Source organism: Cyprinus carpio, chromosome B3 (assembly GCF_018340385.1).
Source record: "Cyprinus carpio isolate SPL01 chromosome B3, ASM1834038v1, whole genome shotgun sequence".
Taxonomy (NCBI): Eukaryota; Metazoa; Chordata; class Actinopteri; order Cypriniformes; family Cyprinidae; genus Cyprinus; species Cyprinus carpio.
This window is the reverse complement of record NC_056599.1, coordinates 28,660,235-28,673,038: the sequence shown is the minus strand read 5'-3', so window position 1 is coordinate 28,673,038 and position 12,804 is coordinate 28,660,235. Positions and strand designations below refer to the sequence as shown.

At 36.8% G+C, this 12,804-nt stretch overlaps 1 pseudogene; it reads right to left on the bottom strand.

Annotated features, from left to right (window-relative positions):
• Positions 1–3,857: 3,857 nt before the first annotated feature.
• LOC122136810 lies at positions 3,858–12,441 on the bottom strand (annotated as a pseudogene).
• Positions 12,442–12,804: the final 363 nt, after the last annotated feature.

Genomic DNA, 12,804 nt, shown 5'->3' with positions numbered 1-12,804 from the left:
TAAATAAATAAGAAAACAACAGTCAGCTTATGTAATTTATCTTCAGATTCCCCCAGACATGCCTTACATGACTAACATGTCTGCTCCAGCCAGGGCCCAACCTCATGGTTTATCATCTGTTATCATGGACCCACTTTTCATTTTAGACATATTGCTATTTGTTGGGCTTCCATGCAAGATTACTCTGAAAACCTTTTTGACCTGCTATTGTTTTAAGTCTGGTGTTTACTCAATGAAAATATTTTGGCTATGCAATGATAAAAATATTTGGATTGGCTTTTATTTGCTTGATAGGAAATATCAATAAGGGTTAAGATTGTTAATTTTAATACGAATCACACACCTTTCATACGGTCTAAAAAAAGCTCTAATTTTGCTGTATCTTAATAGTTAGTATAAGTTTAGGTATGGGGCAAGATTTAAGAATCTAAAATATGGTCATGCAGAATAAGACATTAATGTGTGCTTTATAATTACTATAAACAGCCAATATTAATTTGCATGGCTAGTTAATTAGTGAGACACTGGATCCTTAAACTAAAGTGTTACTTTTTTTTTTTTAAACACAAATGACCTGACTCACACACTGGTTTCTCTGTAGGAACACAAAAGAATAGATATTTAGATATTAAAATATAAACCAAATTTAAAAAAAATAATAATTAAAAAGTAGAATGAGTTCCAACGTTGAATAGTTAAAATGCCTTTGATTGCATTTTGTTTAGATTGTAGGCATTATTTGCTCAATTGTACTAGATTTAATTTACGACATAGATAGAGTAGATAGATAGATAGATCGCTAGATTGAATTTATTATGCTTATGTATTTGATTAGGGTGACCTGGGAAATAGTGCATGAATAATCTATTTGTTTTATGTCAGATGATAACATGAAGGCTATAATCTTAGGACTGCATGGATACCACAGCCATACAATTAATCCTACAATACCTTGTTCATAAACATTAAACTAATCATATAGAGCAAATAAGCCTTCTAAGCTCTATGATTTTTAATAGGAGGCCTGGTGGACAAAAATGCCCGGGTTTTTATGATTGTAAATCTTGGTGTCTGTCTGTGCATGTGTATGAATTTCATCTCAGTTAGCCAATTTCACTGAGCAACAGCATCGGTGACAGGATGGAGTTTATTAATGATTCGCAAGGTTCTTTCAGCCCATCTGGCCCAGAGGTTTATCTGCCTGCCTAAATTCAGGAAAATTCGATGAGTTTAATTACAGTTTGAGAAGAGTATTTGTGTTTGCTGTATTTAGAGAAGTGCAAGGTTTGGGATAGTTAGATAAGGTTACTCAGCCTGGCTGACTGCCACAGAGGTTTCATCATGGAGCAGATGTTTTAAACAGCAGCACAGGCTTAGCACCCACAAGATCAGCTAGAGAAGCGGTTGAGTTGAGCAGATTTGATGTGGAGTTAGTTGGACAATGAGGTGATCTGTGCTGACAGGGTGGTTAAAGGGATTAGGTGGGATCTGCAGGATTTGATTATATTTATTATTAGATATTGTTTCCCAGTGGTCTCTACCTTTAATTGCCATTTTCAGGCCATAAGTTCAATATACAAGCGCCAATAATCTGTGTCATGTGTTGAGATTATTGGTCTAATGCAGGAATGCTTTTTGTAGAGAGTACCACTTAAACAGATTGTTTCACTTTTTATTTTAAACCTTTACACTTTGCTATTATATTACACATACAGGTTGCATCTCAATAAAATTAGAAATGCCGTGGAAAAAGGTCATTTATTTCAGTAATTCAACTCAATGGTGAAAATCGTGTTTTAAATAAAATTCAGTAAACACAGACTGAAGTTAGTTTAAGTCTTTTGTTTCTTTTAATGTGATGATTTTGGCTCCCATTAACAAAAACCCACCAATCTCAACAAATTAGAATATGGGATATGCCAATCAGCTAATCAACTCAAACACCTGCAAAAGGTTTCTGAGCCTCAAAAATGGTTCTCTCAGTTTGGTCACTCGACGAACATCATGGGGAAGAATGCGGAATCTGGACAGTTGTCCCAAGACAATCATTGACACCCTACAAGGCGGGTAAGCCAACAAACATTCATTGCCAAAGATAGTGGTGTTCCCAGGAGTGCTGTTAACCAAGCATGTTACACAGAAGTTGGAGTGGAAGGAAAAAGTCTGTGGACGAAAAAGATTGCACAACCAACCGATGACGAGACCGCACCCTTATGTTTGATTGTCAAACACAATCGATTCACGAATTTGAGTGAACTTCACAACAGGAATGGTCTGAGGCTGGGTGTCAAGGGTCTATCAAGGAGAGCACCACACACAGAATTTGTCGAGGAATTTGGGCTACAGTTGTTCTTATTCCTCTTGTTAAAGCACTCCTGAACCAACAGACAACATCAGAGTCGTCTAACCTGGGCTACAGCAGAAGAAGAACCTGGACTGTTGCCCAGTGGCCAAAGTCCATCTTTTCAGATGAGCGCAAGTTTTGTATTTCATTTTGGAAACCAAGGTCCTAGAGTCTGGCAGGAACGGTGGAAGAGAAAGCTCATAGACAAAGTTGCCTTGAAGTCCAGTGTAAGTTTCCACAGTCTGTGATGATTTGGGGGTTGCAATGTCATATGCTGTGTTGGTCCTGTGTTTTTTGAAAACCAAAGTCACTGAACCCGCTTTTTTACCAAGAGATTTTAGAGCACTTCCTGCTTCATTCTGCTGAGCAGCTTTTTGAAGAAGCTGATTTCATTTCCCCGCAGGATTGGTACCTGCCCACAATGCCTAAAGCACCAAAGTTGGTTTAATGGACCATGGTTGTCGTGTGCTGACTGGCCAGCACACCTCACCACGACCTAAAACCCACAGAGCATCTATGTGCTATTTTCAAGAGAGGAAAATGCGACACACAGAGACCAAAACATGCAGATGAGCTGCCGGCCACTGTCCAAGAAACCTGGGCCTTATACCACCTCAGCAGTTGCCACAAACTGACCACCCTCCCTGCCAGTAATCTAATGAGGCAATAATTAAAGCAAAGGAAGCCCCTACCAAGTATTGAGTACTGTACGCCTAAATGAACATACTTTACAGAAAGGGCCAACAATTCAATAAAAAGTTTTTTAATTGGTCTTATGAAGTAGTCTAATTTGTGAGCTTAGTGAATGGGTGGGTTTTTGTTAAATGGAGCCAAAATCATCACAGTTAAAAGACCCAAAGCCCTTAAACTACTCCGTTCTGTTGGCACTGAATTTAGTTAAGACACGACGTTTAACAATTTTGAGTTGAGTACTGAAAGTAAAGGAACTTTTCCACGAATTCTCATTTATTGAGTGCGATCTATATATATGCACTATATATTATATTCTAATTATATTTAATATAGATTCTATATACATATAATATCTATTTTACATGTGAGTATGTACAGACACACACTTTCTTTTTACAGCAATTAGAGAGAGGATATGTTGGCCCCATGTTCATCAGTGGACATTTGTCAATTTTCACGATGAGCTTAACTAAAGCCTAGATGATCACAATTACAAGCCATATCAGGTCATACCTACTAATGCAAAATTAATGACAGTATGAGAGTATTTTTTAACTTGGTTGTATGCCAAAAGTTCAAAAATGGATGCCAGACACAATCCACCCTGGAACATGTATATATCAGACATTACACTTGAACTATTGTTACATAATATTGAAATATGACCTCAAAACCAGAAGCTTTAAGGAGGAATCCAGGTTAAGGTATGTAACAGTAAAGCCAAACAAAGTGGGCACTCACTGAGTAAGATAAAAATACTCAAACAAAATGGTATAAAAATAATGTTCACATATGCTAAGTTACTGTCACCAGTGATTTAGTTGGCTGTCTGACTGAGTCTCTCTGATGCAGATTTTTTTCTTCTTTGGAGTGATTTTCAGGCCTTCTTCAATGTCTCTGGTGTTTTCTCAATTTTTCGACATCATTCTGACAAACTCTAAAGGAGTGAGATAAAAGACCAAAGTTGACATACTGTGAGATTTGGTCTAAATATCCAGTCCAACAGATGTGCTTGACAACATCAACTGCCTAAAAATGCATTATTGATATATTTGGTTCTCCAATCCCCAACGGCCAGCATCATGTTTACATTTTAGATGAATTAGTATCAATATTATTTGATCGACCTTCATTCAATGAGATTAAAATCTTGTTTCCAAGAGAGACCCGGCCAAAATATTAATCTAGGAAATGGTTTCTGGATAATGCAGTCAGAGTCTAGCAGGATGGTGTCTCAAAGATCCCTTCCCGTGCATTTCCACATTTGGAAAGGTACTGTTGATCTGTTTGTATTACAGATGTGTGGCAGTGCTAACCTAGAACAGATTGGGAACAAAACAGTTTGCAGCCATTGACTCACAGCAGAGCAGTACATGTCAATGGCTACCTGTCATCTTCTGTGTTCAGCAAAAGAAAGGACACTCATACAGGTTTGGAACTACAAATGAGGGTGAGTAAATGATGTCGACAAAAGTATGTTGTCTACATTATTGATTAAATATGAATCTATTTTACCCTCAAAATCAACGGTCCCGTCTCCATTGTTGTCTGCTTCTCGGACCACGGCTTCTATTTCCTTCCTGTTTGGATTTTCACCAAGCAGTTTTAGCATTGCATGCTTCAGTTCTTCAATGGTGATAGTGCCGTCACCATCCATATCAAACTACAGAAATTTACATTAGAAGATTACACTAAGCTATGCTTTCTATTTGAAAAATATTTTTGAAATTGAAAGAAAAAGGAACATTTTCTGACCTCTCTAAATGCATCTTTTAACTCTTTTAGTCCGATCATTCCAGCCGTTTCTGCCAGAAGCTCGGGGCCATGAGGTCAACAAAATCCTGGAAATCTACACTTCCTCCAACTGAAAAAGAGGCAGATAGAGAATAAAGATTAGGAAAAAAGATCCACATGATCAATAAGTAAATGAAACCTCCATGGATTAAGAGAATAATCTACAGTGTTTCAGCCAGAGTGATGAACAGACATTAGCACATAATACATTGATTGGAGCATCAAATCACAAAACAGCTGCTGGCACATTATGTGAGAGAGACATTAGATGTCTTACGGTTCATGTTGATGTTCTGGCTAAGTTCAATCAGTTCCATCTCAGTGGGCATGTAGCCCATGGTCCTCATCAGGTTGCCCAGATCCTTACAGCTGATCAGACCATCCTTATCCTTATCAAACTCAGTGAATGCCTCGCGCAGCTCTGCAGCACATACAAGAACATTCAATTACAAGGTTTCTAAATGACAAAGCTGTACAAATAACATCAAAATTCTGGGATTTTTTTTTCATTTGAAGCTTAAAATATATTTTTATTTCAAAAAATTTCAAGCTGAGATTTTGATGACATACACTAAAACATTTTTTTAGATTCTTCACTATATCTAGGTCACTAATCAAATAAGTAAGTCTGGGAATTTGATCATGTGACTTTGTACAGATGGTAGCCTGCAAGATTTGGAAAATTCTAACATCATTCTCAAATCATGCAGCTCGAGTTGATTGTTGTTGATTCTTCAATCCAGCTTTTCACTTTAATTAACGATAATGTAATTTTTGAAAACAAAGGTTGCATTAAATTTAAAAAAGAAAAGGAAAATAGTGCAGTTTCATTGCTTTGATTTCAGTCTTTGCACGGGCAGGGGATGAACTTTTCTGTAAGGTTAATCTGGTTTTTATAAAAAAAACCGGAAAAGGTAGGTTTTTATTTACAAAAAAAATACCATTTCTTTTACAAAAAATGACATTTTGGTTTGGGGTTAAAGGAAATTATACATCTTTTTTGGGGTGATTTTAAATACAGTAAGCCCTTTAATTTGATTTTATTTCGGGGTAAACACAGAAAAACCCAAACCTGTTCCCTTCACCCCATCAGCAAAGGGGAAAGCCCCGGGAAAACAGTTACGTTGGGGTTCCCTTTGGGTTCTGTCCCACCCTTTTTCCCTTTTTTTTTTTTTGTTTTTAGTAAAATGGTAAACCCTTTATAAAGTTATGTAAGAAACAATCTTTTGGGCGAATTTTTTAAAAAAAAGGATAACCCTCTTTCTTTATTTCGCATTTGCTGTTAATTTTTAACCACTAGCATAAAGAAAAGATATTCTTTTCTATAGACCATTTAAAAGATTTTTAAAAACTTAGATGAGTATTAGGGGATTTTTTGGTGGGGGCCTGAAAACCCTTTTTGGATGAAATACAGAGCTTAATCAGTGGAGGGGGTTCAGGAAAAAACCGGGACTTAGAGTTGGAATTGTGGGATTTTGAATGTGTAGTAATCGGCTCACCCAAAGTCCGGGGAAAACCAGGATTTAAACAAAATAAAAAGATAGAAAAAATAAAAATAAAATTAAAAATCTTTTTAGCTCCTCTCGGGAAAAAATGCACGCGGGCCCCCAAAATCATATCTGACAGCTTTTTTTGGGGTTTTGGTTTTCCAAAAAAATTGTTCACATATTTACCATTAAGGGATGTGTAGGGGAAAAAAAATTAACTTAAATTAAACAACCCCCCAAAAATTTACTGAATATAACCCCCAAAATTTCTAAAATGAAAAATCCCAACAGGGGTTTTGTGATTTATTAGGAAAAAGGGGTTTTATAACCCAATTAATTTTTCCCTAAGCCAGAAAATAAAAAAAATACACGCTTAAAAAAAAATTTACTTTTAAAAAAAATATTTAACATTTTTTTTATATTATTTATGATTTTTTAAATATAAAAGTTTGGAAACCCCATTTTAAAAAAAGGCCCTATTTTTTAAACGGGTTTAAAAATTTAAATTTTATCTGGGTTAGTTATTTAAAAAAAAATTTTTTAATTTTACATTTCAGTGCATTAACTAATTTTAAACCCAAATAAAATTTAAATTTCCCAATAAATTTTTGTAAAATATTGTTCATTTTTTTTTCAGGTTAAAAAATAAAAACCTTTTTAGCGTATCACTAAAAAGAAAGTAATTAAAAATATGTATTAAAAAATACTAAAATGAGCCTGGCCTAAAATGTATTAAAATTTTTTTATACAGAGTTGTGTAAAAAGGGGAAAAACCAAAATTTTTTTTTTAGCAGTTAAAGGCACTGTAAACTGAAATATTCCCTCCCTGTTTCAGCCCGTCACAGGCGGGATTGGGGGAAAAGGGGCAGTCCTCAACATTTTTTTTTTTGGTGTTATATCACCCAACACTTTTTTTCCTTTTTCTTCGATTAAGAGCAAGAACAAACCTTTCCCTGTCAGTAAAAGCCCTAAGGGATTAAAATACAGAGGGAGGGAGCATGTCAGAGAATAAAGTTTGGAGTGGAAAAGTGACAGTGGGAGGAAGAAAGAGTGAGAGAGAAATTTCAGTCAGAGAGATCAAATCCGCTTCTTTAAAAAGAACCCGACAAAACAAATTTTTGTGAAAGGTGCAAATGGCTGACCTGCTTTTTTTTAATTTACTTTGGGTTTTCCTCTGAATTTTTTTTTTAAACTGCATTTTACAGATGATGATCAAAAAAAATGGGACTTTAAATTTTTTAATTTGATATAATTTAACAAAAAACAGAGTTGTGATCGAAAATTTTTTAAAAAAATAAGTCTTAATTATTTACATTATTTTTCCCCAAAACACCCCAAAAAAGGTTTCCTTAAAAAGCTCTTTAAAGTGGCGGTGTCCTTTTTAATTTCAGATGTAAATGGAACATAAAACAAAAGTGTAGGGTTTTATATAAGGGGGTGAAAAAATGATGTATTACAATGTCTCATTTTTTCTAGTGGGCGTTTTGCATGCCCTCATATGGGCTTGTTTGTTACGGAAACTCCTTTAAGCCAGCCCTTTTCTTGAATCCCAAAAGTTTTCAAAGAGAAAACCAGTTTAAACCCGAGCTTTTTGAATCCAACCCCCTTAGACAGAGAGAAATAGGGGGGGTAAAAAGGTTTTGATCAGAAAAAAGGGGTTAGGAAAAGAGCAATAGAAAAAAGTAAAAAGACCTATGGGAAAAATGAGGTAAAATGAAAACAAGGAGAAAAATTTAATAATTTTTGGGGAGGGGAAATGGAAGAAAGATGTCATTATAGGTGCCTTTAAGGGGAGATGTGAAAGTCCTGCCGCCAAAAGGGAAAGGGTAAAGGGGCAAAACCCCCCCTTTTACCAAAAGAAAAATTTAGTTCCAAAAACTGTGATTTCTAAATATTGCAGCTTTACAATGACACCCAAATTTAAATCCACCAAAAGGGGTGTCCAAGTACAGTTTTAAAAAAGCAGAAAAGGAAAGGTTAATGTGGAGACTCTCAGGGAGGAACGGTTTAACACTGCCCGCGGGAATTGGGTGAAAGGGGTTTTAGAATTCCTTTCCCGCAAGCATCTCCCAAAACAGCCTGCAATTTAATGAGGACAATGATACCCGAAAAAACCCCAAAAAAAAAATATTCCTTTAAACTGAAAAAACTTTAAATCCTGAAATGGGCCGGGGAAAAGTCCTGATCTAAAACCTGCTGAAAAAATTTTGGAAAAAACCTTGGGGGCAAAAAAATGACTAAGAAACAAGGGTACAGTTACTGAACTTTGGAAGGGGGAGGGAAAAAGGGTGGACCCAAAATCACAAAGGAGCGTGTGAGAAAAATGTGATATCTGGGGGCCGCGGAGGGGCGGGTGAAAATCTACCCTTCCCACTATTTTATGACAGCTGTAACCCCCCAAAAATTTAAATTATCCTCTTTCAAAGCTTTAAATGCTGGTTACTGTTAAATTTTCTAATTTGACACTTTTTTTCCACAAAATGAAGGGGTTTTTTTTGAAATGCCTTTGGGTTATTTTTTTTCAAAAAGGGGGGTAAACAAATGCTGTACCCAAAATAACTTCCTTCCAAAATTTTTGGGGTGAAAGGGTTATAAAATAATTTTAGTTTTTTCCCTTTTAAATTTGATCTCCCCTGTATTAATACCTCAGATAAATTTGAGGGAGGTAGGGAAAAACAGGCTGAAATTTTGGGGTTTTTGCTTTTTTTGCCAGAATTTTTGGTTTTTGTTTGTTGTGTGTGTGTGGTGGGTTTACAGCATAATCGGTTTAATCTTGTTTTGTTGTATCTGTGTGTTGAAGAATAAACATATTAATGGTGGGATTACAACATCTGTCCAAAAAATATCTACCCCTTTTTAAAAATGGAAAAAAAAATTTTCCCAGTAAAAAAAAAAAAAAAATTATTTAAAAAAAATGTATTTTTTATTTAAATATAGTTTAAACTATTAACCCTATTACTTTAAATTGATTTTGTTTATTTAAAATTATTTTAATTTTTATTAAATATCTTCGCCCCCTGCTTCACAATTTTAAAATGCATTTAAACAAAAAATTTGGGTTTTTCCAATCTTTAATTACTGCCTCAATTCGGCGTGGCATGGAGGTGATCAGTTTGTGGCACTGCTGAGGTGGTATGGAAGCCCAGGTTTTTTTGACAGTGGCCTTCAGCTCATCTGCATTTTTGGTCTCTTGTTTCTCATTTTCCTCTTGACAATACCCCATAGATTCTCTCTGGGGTTCAGGTCTGGTGAGTTTGCGTTGGCCAGTCAAGCACACCAACACAATGGTCACTTAACCAACTTTTGGTGCTTTTGGCAGTGTGGGCAGGTGCCAAATCCTGCTGGAAAATGAAATCAGCATCTTCATAAAGCTGGTCAGGAGAAGGAAGCATGAAGTGCTCCAACATTTCTTGGTAAACGGGTACAGTGACTTTGGTTTACAAAAAACACAATGGACCAACACCAGCAGATGACATTGAACCCCCAAATCATCACAGACTGTGGAAACTTAACACCACTGACTTCAAGCAACTTGGGCTATGAGCTTCTCCACCCTTCCACCAGACTCTAGTAGGGACCCTTTGGTTTCCAAAATGAAATACAAAAACTTGCCTCATCTGAAAAGAGGACTTTTGAATCACTGGGCAACAGTCCAGTTCTTTCCTTAGCCCAGGTAAGACACTCCTGATGTTGTCTTGTGTTCAGGAGTGGCTTAACAAGAAGACATCCACAACTGAAGCCAAATTCCTTGACACATCTGTGTGTGGTGGCTCTTGGATGCCTGGACCCCAGCCTCAGTCCATTCATTGTGAAGTTCACTCAAATTCTTGAATCGATTTTGCTTGACAATCCTCATAAGGCTGCGGTTCTCTCTTGGCTGGTTGTGCATCTTTTGTCTTCCACACACTTTTTCCTTCCACTCCAACTTTCTGTTAACATGCTTGGATACAGCACTCTGTGAACAGCCAACTTCTTTGGCAATGAATGTTTGTGGCTTACCCTCCTTGTGAAGGGTGTCAATGATTGTCTTCTGGACAACTGTCAGATCAGCAGTCTTCCCCATGATTGTGTAGTCCTAGTGAACCAAACTGAGAGACCATTTTGAAGGCTCAGGGGAAACCTTTGCAGGTGTTTTTGAGTTGATTGTGTGGAATGGAGCGCTGACTACATCTGGAAGAGAGCACCATCAATGCTGAAAGGTATATCAAGTTCTAGAACAACATATGCTCCCATCCAGACGTGCGTCTCTTTCAGGGAAGACCTTGCATTTTCCAACAAGACAATGCCAGACCACATACTGCACATCCAATTACAACATCATGGCTGCATAGAAGAAGGATCTGGGGTACTATGAAATGGCCAGCCGGCAGTCCCAGATCTTTCACCCATAGAAAAACATTTACGCATCATAAAGAGGAAGATGCAACAAAGACAAGAGAAGACCTTAGAGCCCCACACGTGCAGTTGAGCGCAACTAGAAGCCTGTTATGGAGACAAGAATTGGACAACATTCCTATTCCTAAACTTTGAGCAACTTGTCTCCTCAGTCCCACAGACGTTTGCAGACTGTTATAAAAAAGAAGAGGGGATGCCACATTTCAGTGGTAAACATGGCCTTATCCCAACTTTTTGAGATGTGTTGATGCCATGAAATTTACAAAATCAACTTTTTCCCCTTAAGTACATTTTCAAAGTTTAAACATTTGATATCTATGTTTTTATTCTGTATTATTTTGCACTTTAGGGTTGCTAAAATAAATATACAGTATTATATATATATATTATATAGGATAGATATAAGATATATAGATTATCTAGAATAATATACAGTAATATATATATATGCTCTTTCAGTATATATATATATATATATATACTATATATATATATATAACATTAACTCAACATTCAATTATGCCAGTATCAGGAAATTCTGCTGTATTTAACTCCAGTACACAACATTGAGTAACACGATATATCGTACACATTGGTTTGTCTTAAAATATTATCATTAGCTGCTGTCTCTTTCTGTACTGTCTCTTCATATTTGCATCGGTCTTTACATGACATTTTTTAATTGATACACAGGGCCCCTGAACCCCCTTTGTGAGTATTTCTATACCTTTTAGTTTATTTGCTGTTCTGCTCTCACAGGGTTCAGTGCCAGGAAGATAAGGTTGCTGACAAAGGAGCCCGCTAACCCCAGTGTATTGTCGTTTGGGTGTTGATTGAGGGTAAATCAGTCCATCAGTTATGTGAGGTAGGTGTGATGGGGGGCGTGGAAACCGATACTTTCCTCCTTACAATGCGCTATCAGCGAACTTAGAGAATTGCATGTAACAAAACCTTTTATTTTTTAATTTACCTCCGCTGAATACATACTTGATTTGCAGCACAGTCATCAAGTACATTGGTGGCAACACAATCAAAATTCACAACACATGCACTGTATCGGTATCAACAGTATGTAGTCTCAGGTTAGTGCTTCGCAGCTTTTGAAAATAATCTCACATTAATGAAATAAAACAAAATATATAGCATAACTGTGAGTCCATGTGTACACCAGTATTTTACGGACGAAGCGCATGTTCACAGTACACAGTCAGAGAGGTAAGGAGGGAGAAATCAGGCAAAAAAACGATTTTAGCTGCTAGAAATAGACATGCGCAGGGATTAGGCAAGACAGGCACAAGTCAAATGTTCAAAAAATGTTTGTTTTGTGTGTCCGTCACAGTATCCTGTGTGCTCAGGGCCTCAACCCATAGGCAATATGGCATCTGATCTGTATGATAAAATTGGCCAGAATAACAGTCTGACTGAAGTTGGGTTGGTTGAAACATTTCAAAAGTCAGGACATAAACGGATGTAGTAATTTAAATGATAAAATCCTCAGCCAATGAACTTTTGTAAACTAAATAAAAAGTGTTTGGCGAACTTTTAAACAAAATTTTAGGCATTTTAATAAAAGCATGAAGTGGGTTTGACTGGTTGCATCCTGGGAAATACAGTAGAATTACTGCTGGGGCAATAAGATGAGTCTAGAGCCTGTCTCTCGGCTGCAGCCCGATAGGATTGCCACAGGTCCACACTGAAGATAACGACTGGGACCGTCTCAGCTCCCATAGGGGCCTAAAATATAAAGATGTTGGTAACCTAGACGTTCCTCCTGGTTTTTTAAAGGAATTACTCCACGCCAAAATGAAAAGTTGTCATTAATCAGCTTACCGTCACCTTGCAGACTGTTACCATATGAATGGCAAGGTAAAGTTCTCTCCGTTTATTTAGCTGTAGATTTGAAATATAAAACGGCACCTCCTTGTGGCGTCATAATGGTGGGCCGTGTTGGGTATGAACACAGAAGAAAGCATGGACACAGCATAGTGCGCTATATGGGGAGAGCGACACAGAGGGGAAGACCCCGTTGGACAAAAAGGAAGGAAATTGTTGACTTCTAAAGTCAAGTATGATCTTTGGTTTTCTTTCGCT